We start from the raw sequence: 10,281 nt of genomic DNA on the forward strand, positions 1-10,281 counted from the left end.
AGATGATAAGGGACCATGAGTTTATCAGGTCTTCGACACAGTCCTGGTGAACAGAGTGCCCGAGGGTAAAAGCATTCCATGTCCTAGGGTGGCAGTTGCGACCGTCATGGTAGTATCAGAAATGCTGAGTAATGGGTTCGTGCCAGAAAAAGGTTTGGGGGCTGAGCTTCAGGGCATTGTTCAACCTGTTTCTCTGCCCAAAAATCTGGACACCTTCGGACTACCAGCTTCCGAAATTGTGAAGCACAACGTGGTCAGAGCATGTCAAAAACAACATGATGTCAAGTGGAATACATGGAATTAACGGAAGTTTCATCGGTGGAATGATTGGGAAATGTCGTGGGAAATGCAAAGGTTCAAACAAAAGGGTCAGAAAAGTGAAATAACAGCATGGGTGTAAAACATTTAGGTCGCCAGAGGTTGGGGAATTTAAAAGTTGGTCAGAAAGTCAAGCGGTTCAGGGTCAGTGCGTGGAAGTCAGTCAACACAAAGCAATGCAGGGGAAGGAGTTTTCAGTAAGAATGCCATCAACTAACCACCATTTTAAACTAACAAAATTTTCTTTGATTGAAATAGGGGCAGAAAGTTGGTTGTTCAGGAGGAATTCTCCATAAAAGGAAAGCAAGCAGTAATCAAATTTGACCGCAAAGTATGGTGGGATTAAAAACACAAAATAATCATGAATAGCATAGGGGGATATAATTTGGTTTCAAAGTTTGCATGTTTAGGATAAAATGTAAGTTGTTAGGACCTTCCTGGATAACAGGATGTAGCTTAAAACCCTTGTAGATAACATGATGTTGCAAGAGTAATACCTTAGGTTCGTAATTGTTAGGAGTTGTCAGGACCTCCCTGGATAATAGGATTTAGCCTTCAATTGTTAGTAATATGTGGTAATATGATTCAGTTTAATGCTCACCCATACACCCAGCTTCCGAATTGGGGTAGAAAATTTTCGTTGGTTGTTTATTTGTTGAAGTCAGGAGTCCACCTGGAGAACAGAGACATACAGTTTAAATTTTAGAAGTCAGGAGTCCGCCTGGAGAACAGAGACATGCACTTCAAATTTCGGTAGTCAGGAGTCCGCCTAGAGAATAGAGACATACAATTCAAATTTTAAGCAAGCAGGAGCCCGCCTGAAGAACAGAGGTGATACAATTCAAATTTTAGTTATCAATCAATTTCTTGTCTAATTTGAAATCAGGAGTCCGCCTGGAGAACAGAGACATTCAATTTCAAAGTTCAGAAGTCAGGAGTCCGCCTGGAGAATAGAGACATACAATTCAAATTTTAAGCAATCAGGAGCCCGCCTGAAGAACGGAGGTGATACAATTCAACTTTTAGTTTCCCATCAATCCCTTTGTTTATTTTGAAGTCAGGAACCCGCCTGGAGAACAGAGGTACATAATTCAAAATTCAGAAGTCAGGAGTCCGCCTGGAGAACAGAGACATACAATTCAAATTTTAAGCAATCAGGAGCCCGCCTGAAGAACAAAGGTGATACAATTCGAATTTTAGGTTTCAATCAATCTCTTGTCTAATTTGAAATCAGGAGTTCACCTGGAGAATAGAGACATACAGTTCAAGTTTCGGAAATCAGGAGTCCGCCTGTATAACAGAGAGGAATGCATTCAAGTTCAAGTTCAGTAGTCAGGAGCCCGCCTGGATAACAGAGGAATACATCCAAGTCCAAGATTGTTCAAGTTCAGAAATTTGGAAGAGAGGGAACAACATCTCAGTTAGCAGTTTGAAATGACAACAAGAAATTTCACCTGGAGAACACAAGACAACAAGGAAGTACAAGAGCAAGTTTGAAGAATCTAGATAGGACTTTTGTAGTTCATAGAGCATAGCTAGTTTAGCTTCTTTTTATCTTTGACGTGGTGTAATAAGGGAGGTCAGCAAGTAGTAACAGCAGCAAGCGCAGTGAAATCATAGCTCCTGGTAGTCCTAGCTACCAGACACTCCCGAACTACACTGACCTGATTCCTGTTTAGCCCAGGATATGTAGGCAACCTCTGAAGCGGGGTGCGGTCAAAACTTTTCAAAAATGCTTCACAACGGAATATTTGAATGGGCAAAAATCGCTCGTATTTGCTCACTTATCTTTGCACGAAAACTCCTCGCGTTTCCGAGCAAAGAGGGGTAGCTGTGAGCACGTGATTTTTGCTCTATATATGAATTATTCCCAAAATTCAAACAAAATGATTTTTCTTTCATTATTTGGCAATTTTGTGCATTTTTGTGTTATTTTCGGTTAATTGTTGAATTTTATCTGTGCATTATAATTCATATGAAAAACACAAAAATATTCATTTGCATTTAGGATTTAATTTCATAGTTTGGTATTAATTAGGAGATTAATTTGTTTTAGAACGAAATATAAAGAAAATAACAAAATCGTCCGTTTTGCATTTTTAGTTTAAATTTGTATTAGTTTGCATTTTTTTAAGGAATTAATTAAGAAATATATTTTTTAATGTAATTTGATTGTGAGTTTTTATTTCAGCATTTTTGATAAAAATCAGAAAAAATATATAAAATGAAAAAAGGAAATAAATAGCCGCGCCGCCTATATAACTGTTCGAAACATCCCCCCAACCCCATCACTCATCATCTTCCTCATCCCTCTCAAACCCTAGCCGCGCCGCCCTGAAACTCCTAGATCGCCGGCGGCGGCGCCGTTGTCCAATGGCGCCCAAATTTACACCATAGATTCCCCATGAACTCCCCTTTCCAACCCTACCGTTGGTTTCCCTCGAATCACAACCAAGGCCGTCGAATATTGATTTTAAATTTTCCGGCTAAGTCGTTACTTTGTCCAAACTGGCCCAAAATCACACCACACCATCCCCGGACTTCCCTCAACCCAAGTACATGCCCATCTTCCTTCAAATCTCGGTGAAGCGGCTCGAATTTCAAATCTAAGAGTTTTCGGCCAAAACCCTAACCCCAAATCTTTATGATTTTTAACTGTAAATATCCTTAACCATGTGTTCTCTTGTGAAAAACACATGGTTAGGGATGTTGCGTGTCAAAAATTTTGAAAGATTCGGACGGCAGTGGCTGACCGGAGTTTTCTTTCCATCGGTGAGTTTCTCCCCAACTTTCTAAGCTCGATTTCCATCAGTGTAGCCTAAATTCCGTATTGATTTTAAGTAACATTAATCCATCCTTGCGTTTCGCTTAAATGTTAGAGTAATTCTTTGTTAGTGTTGAGGTCTGTCTCTTTAATTTTGATTCGATTTTTCCGTCTTGGTTTAACTCTTGTTATGTTGGAATTAGTCGTGATTCAGTTCACAATTATGTTATATTTTTAGTCTCAATCTTGTATTTAATCCGTGTTTACCAGTTCATGATGTTAGTTTTATAATTTCAGTGTTGTTTTTCAATCGTTAGTTCATTTCTTTCGTTTAATTGTTGTTTACTTCAGTCTAATGATAGTACTAATTGAAGCATTTAGGTGAGTTAGGATTGGATTTTAGTTGTGTTGATTGGTTATAACTGGCTTAGACTCATTAGGATTAACTTCAGTTGTTTTTTAACAGGGGTAAGAGGTTGGTGTAGTTAGCATTGGGCTGAAAATTTCACACTAGTATAAGGGTATTTTAGGCATAGAAAAGGGTAGTTGCTTTAAGAATAGTAATTTCAAAGTAAGGGTAGGGGTAGTACAGGTATTTGGTGGGTAGAAGAGCATCCTAGGGTCTTCTAGAATGGTACTTTAGTGTAGATGTTGGCATAATAGAGGGACTGGCTTGTTTGGCAAGTCACAAATAAAGGGACTAAACTGAAAATAAGGGAGGGACTAAAGAGAAACCTAAAATCTGATTCACCCTCTTGTGTCACCTATAAAAGGGCATCAAGGGCCTTGAGGAAGGGGATTCAACTTTCAGCCCAAAAATCCTCACCAAAAGCTCTCCTCCCTGCTTTCAATTTCAGCTAGCATTTCAATTCCAGTACTCAAAAAATAAAACATCAAAAAATGAAAAAATCAAAAACAGTTTTACTATTTCATTACTAGTGTTAGTGATTCTCAGTCCTTCCTTGGGCATTCTTTATTCCAGCTCGAGGTTCTATTTTTAAAAGTGTTTAGAAGTGATTAACGACTGATTCAGGTGAATTTGGGGCCTATTAGTTTGGATTTCAGTTGGGTTTTAGGTCCAACGGGATTTCAGAGGCATCTAGGTTCAGCTGTGAGGGCTAGGAGTGCATTTTAAGTGTATGTTGAATTGATCTGTTGAGTCTGCTTGTATTTCTGGTTTTCAAAATCATTTCCTGGCTTGTTCTGTGATGCTATACTGCTGAGTTGTGTTGCTGTTGCTGTTCAAAGTACTGACTTCTTTTCTTCACATATTTTCCCTTATCCAGGTACACAATTGTACCTCTGATGACTACGAGCTGAAAATGTGCAGAAATGAATTTATGTGAAGAATGAATTTGCTTGAAGAATAGAGTTCTGATTTAGTTTATTTCCAAATCTATGTATTCAATATTTAGTTCATGGATATTGTTTAAGTTTTGCTTGTTTTTGTGCTAAATGGACTATATAAACTGTTATGTTTCAGATTCATGTGATTACTATAAGGTGAACACTAGTGTTAGTTAGTTACATAATTTCGTAAATAATTTGTGAATCGTTTCATATCTATGGGAGTAGTAGAATACAATTTCCTGTTTCAGTAGTTAATTCCAATAGTCCAACTTACCTAGCAATGTTGGCTTGAATTAATTCAAAAATAGTTAGTCTGCTTTGTGTTATTAAAATCGTGTCTCCAGCTTGGTTCTCACCTTAATGATATCTAAGAACTCATTGGAATACCAGTAGATAAACTAGTCTGTGCATGGAACTGGAATTCAATTGACTAATATCTCTTTAATTTGAGTAGATGCGTATTGTTTTTCCTTTGAACACTTAGAATATTTTAGGGGTAATTTCAGTGGGCGTTTGGTTGAACTAAATCGAGGCTTCACTTGGTTCAGCGATAAGCCACCTCAGGCAGTTTGGGCCTTGGTACCCTAATGGGCAGCCCAAGTCCTGTCCTCATTATGTACTCGTTTAGACCTGGGCCTAGGCCTATGACTGGCCTGCCCTTCGTGTGTACCCGGGTTAGGATTTTTCTATGCAGGCTGTGTTCAAGACCCAAAATGGATAAGATTCTGGATTTATTTGAGTTCCTGAACCCAAGTATAATAACTCTTAAATGTGCTAATTAATTAGGACTTCTTTTATTTATTAGAGACAAATTAAACAGAAAATTGTAGTTTGCTCTTTAGGGTGCTCTTAAAACAAAATGAGATGAGCCTCGCTAAACAAAATACAAAGGCGGGGCCCTCAATAATTGGTTGTTAAAACTGATTAGAACTTGGGAGGGCCGTTTAGTGAACTTCATGGCTCTCCCCAAAATAATATTACGTTGGAACCTTTAGGCGCGATTTAATTAAATTATTCCTTTAAACTCGGGTGCGCATTGATGTGACCCAAATCCAAATCTCGACGAAGTCGAAATATGTTGACGACCATGGGTGCATTGATTGCGATGTGGTTTGAAACATGTTTTCACGACGTCGCAATTCTTTTAAAATAAATAATGATAAAAAGCGGTTTACGAATAAAAGGCACATAAGCTAGTATGTATTAAAATCAGATAAAATCAAATACAATAGTTGAGCGACCGTTCTAGAACCATGGAACCCGGGAATGCCTAACACCTTCTCCCAGGTTAACAGAATTCCTTACTCGGATTTCTGGTTCGCAGATTGTAATAGAGTCATATTTTTCCTCGGTTCGGGATTCAACCGGTGATTGGGACACCATTAATCTCTCAAGTGGCGACTCTTAATAATTAACAATTAAATCCCGTTCCGATTGTCCTTTAATCGGAAAAAGCTTCTGCTGGGGTCTCGGGCTACTGGTCAGTGGATGAGGAAGCTCGTGTTCTCGCCATCTGCGAAAGAACAGAGTAGAAATTCAATTAGCATTGAGAAACCAAACCGCACGATAAGAAAGAATAGATGTGAAGTTTTTCCTAACTCTGTAGCCTCTGCGATAAATACAGACGTCTCCGCACCGATCCCTCAGACTCTACTAAGCTTGTTCGTGAATTGTGAGACCTAAGTAACTTAGAGCTTTGATACCAACTTGTCACGACCCGAATTTCCCACCCTCGGGAGTCGTGATGGCGTCTACTAGTGAAAGCTAGACAAGCCAACCATTTGAATTATTTACCTTTTTCCCATTTTAAATCCTTTAACAATTATGAACCAATATTATATAAATAGCAGAATTTAATAAGCAGAAGAATAAAATATAACCATTTAAATATTACCAATACAATTCCTTAAACATAGACTTCCCAGAACTGGTGTCACAATTTCATAGACACTCTAGGAATACTACAAACAAGGGTCCAAAAAATAAATACAACGTTGTCTCTGAAATACATAAATGAAACAGGATGAAATGTTAGAAGGAAACGCCAAGGTCTACAGATGCCTGCAGGACTACCTCGGATCTCCAAATGGACTGAAGGCAACAACCCAAAGCTAAGGTCCGAATGCTCCAATACCGGGATCTGCACATAGTGCAGAGTGTAATATCAACACAACCGACCCCATGTACTGGTAAGTTCCTAGCCTAACCTCGGCAAAGTATTGACGAGGCTAGGACTAGACTACTAAATAAACCTGTGCAGTTAAATCATAGACAACGGAAAGTAAAAGCAAAACTTTACAATTAAAGCTAGGAAGGGGGGATCATGCTGCGGGGGACAACAAGTAGCAACCGAAACCAACAGTTAAATGAAAAGAATACCATAACTCAATTATCAACAAAAATCAGGAAAATCAAAGACAAGTACATGACATCACCCTTCGAGCTTTTACTCTCGTCCATACCATAAAATCAATATAATTGGAACGACATCACCCTTCGTGATTTTACCTCACATAATCATGGCACGAAATCATCCTTCGTGCATTATCACTCATATAAAGGCACAGAATTGTACATCATGCGGCACGACATCACCTTTCGTACATTAACACTCTCTCACAAATATCATACATGGCATCACCCTTCGTGCTTTAACACTCTCTCACAAAAATCATGAACGGCATCACCGTTCGTGCTTTACCACTCTTCCTCACCCACACAACAATCACAAAGCAATAAGGGGAAGGGAATCAATAAAATCACAATAATGGCAAGGGAACAATAGTACTACAATCATATCCCGGCAAGGGAACAATATCAAAAAAATAACATCCCAGCAAGGGACATAACATTAAAATAACAACATCCTAGCAAGGGAGACAATATCATAATCCATTTTTCTTTTTCACAATTTACTTCACAACTCAATTCACAATTTGAGTCAATGCTCTATAATATTCATTTACCAATTATACTTCCACAAATTATTTTACAACTTGAGCCAATACCCTCCAATGTTCAAATACCAATATTACTTCCACAAGCCTTGCTCAACAATAGAATCATCACATAAAGCATACACAATACAAAGGGAGTCACATTAATCATAGTATAAGACTCACGGGCATGCTTGACACCAACGTATATATACTCGTCACCATGCCTATACGTCGTACTTAACAACTAACACATAGAAAATAGGACACAACTCCTAATCCCTCAAGCTAACGTTAGACCAAACACTTACCTCGATGCCACAAACACAATTCAAGCCTCAACTACCGCTTTACCTCTTGTTTCCACCACCAATTCGCTTGTATCTAGCCACAATTTACTTAACGATATCAATAAATGCTAAATGAATCAATTCTAATGCATGAAAATAGGTTTTCCAATGATTTTCCCAAAAAGTCAAAAATCGACCACGTGCCCACATGGTCAAAACTCGAGGTTCGAACAAAACCTGATTACCCATTCACCCACGAACCCAAATATATAATTTGTTTTGAAATCGAATCTCTAATCAAGGTCCAAATCCCCAAAATTTGAAAAACCTAAGTTCTACGCAAAACACCCAATTTCCCCAATGAAAACACTTGATTTTGAGTTGAAATCATGTGAAAAGATGTTAAATATTAAAGAAACAAGTTAGAAATGACTTGCAATCGATTTGGAAGAGTAGTTGTCTTTGAAAAATCTCCCAAAGGTGTTTAGATTTTGAAAAGGTTTGAAAAATGAAAGATTTTCGGCTAAGTTATGATTTTGCAGGTTGCAGATGTCACAGTTGCGAACCCCTTCAAAACCTGCTAGCTTCGCAAATGCAATATGAAGTATGTGTCGCATTTCCGACCATGGGCAGTTCCGGTCACCTTCGCAATTGCGAGGGACCTATCGCATTTGCGACATTTCAATTGCTGTCACGACCCTAGTTCGCCCTCCGTGAACCATCGTGACATCACCTAGTCTCTACGACTAGGTAAGCCTAAATTGCGGAAGATAAACCAAATTTGCGGAGAAAATAATTTAAAACAGAAATAGAGTAAATAAAAAACGTTAAAAAGTGTCGCTCGACATACACAATATAAATTCTCAAACTAATACATTTTTCCAAAACCCGGAAACCCATGAATCCAAGAGCCTTGGAATGTCTACGAGTGTCTAACTCCAGAATATCTAACAAGGAAAAGAAATACAGAAGGGCTAATACATTAGGGAGAATAGAAAGGGACTCCTCGGCCTGTGGACGCAGCATATATACCTCGAAGTCTCTGGAACAATTGCCTCGCCTCAAGGGTGATAGGATTGAGTCAAGGTACCTGGATATGCACATGAAAAGCATGCGTAGAAGGGGCATGAGTACACTACAACGACACTCAGTAAGTGCCAAGCCTAACTTCGGTCGGGTAGTGACGAGGAAGGTTAGGGCCCTACTGAGGTTAAATAAAATATAAGGTCTAACAGTGTAGAATAAGACAGTATAATTAAGTGCAAAAGTAAGAAATAGCATAGAATAGAAAGAACAACAACAACTAGAACATAGACAAAATAATCACGAAAAGGAAATACAACTCATCCCAGAGATAACAGCCGGGGTACCTTCTAGGATACCATCCTGTAGTCCCAATTATATCTATCCAGTGGATCTCCCGAGATACCATCCCATAGTCCATCATATATATTTGAAAGATCTCCCGGGATCCCGTCCCATAGTCCAACTATCAGTGCACGGGGATCTACCGGAATCCTGATCTGTAGTCCCAAATATAAATACCCAGTACTGAGGGAATATATAGGGTGTAGTCCCGTAGTTTCATATAAATGTGCAGGGGGATCTACCAGAATCCCACATCCGTAGTCCCAAATAAATAAACAAGGGGGAGCTACCGGAATCCCACATCCGTTGTCCCAAATGTAATTACACAGCAGCATCAGGAAGATATTCAGAAATGTCAATTTCATATCAAGGTAAAGCAGTTTGAGCAAATAAGGCAATTAAAACACTTAGACATGCTTTCCTAAGCTAACAACAGGCTTTAAATGCAGGTAATATAAACATGAAAAGAATCATACTAGTAATTATTTAATGAAAATCGGATTTTCAACAACTAGCACAAGTACGCACTCATCACCTCACGTACAAGGCATTTCAATTAACAGTAATACCAAATCCTAAGGGGAAGGTCCCCCGCACAAGGTTAGGCAAGCCATTTACCTCGAACTAGTTCAAATCAATCTAAAACCACGCTCTTGCCACGAGTACTCGACTCCAAATGGCCAAAATATATTCAATTCAATTACATAATGTAAATAACACTTCAAATAACTGATTTTACAAAGAAATTCTAAGCTAATGCGCGAAATTAGGTAAAATAACCAAAACGTCCCTCGGGCACACGTCTCGGAATCGAGTAAAATTTACATTGTAAGAATCCTCACACTCGGACGAGTTCATGTATACCAAAATTATCCAAATCTAAGGTCAAATTCCCAATCAAAAGTCGAATTCTAGGTCTACGAATTTTCTTCCAACTTTTCCCCAATTTTCATCTACAATCCAAAATTAAATGATGAATTCATGTTTAGATTAATGGGTTACAAGTAAAAAGGAGTAAGGAATCGTTACCCAATTGATATCTCTGAAACCCTCAAAACCTCGCTCAAATCCGAGCTCCCAAGCTCTAGTTTTCACAAAAGTGGCTAAACCCTCGATTTTGAACTTAAACATTTTGCCTAGCTAATTCCTTCTTCGCGAACGCAGAAGACCCCTCGCGTTTGCGAAGCACAATTACACTTGGACCCAGATTTCTTCATCGCGAACGCGATTCAAAACTTCCTCCTCCTACGCGAAC

Source organism: Nicotiana tabacum, chromosome 18 (assembly GCF_000715075.1).
Source record: "Nicotiana tabacum cultivar K326 chromosome 18, ASM71507v2, whole genome shotgun sequence".
Taxonomy (NCBI): domain Eukaryota; kingdom Viridiplantae; phylum Streptophyta; class Magnoliopsida; order Solanales; family Solanaceae; genus Nicotiana; species Nicotiana tabacum.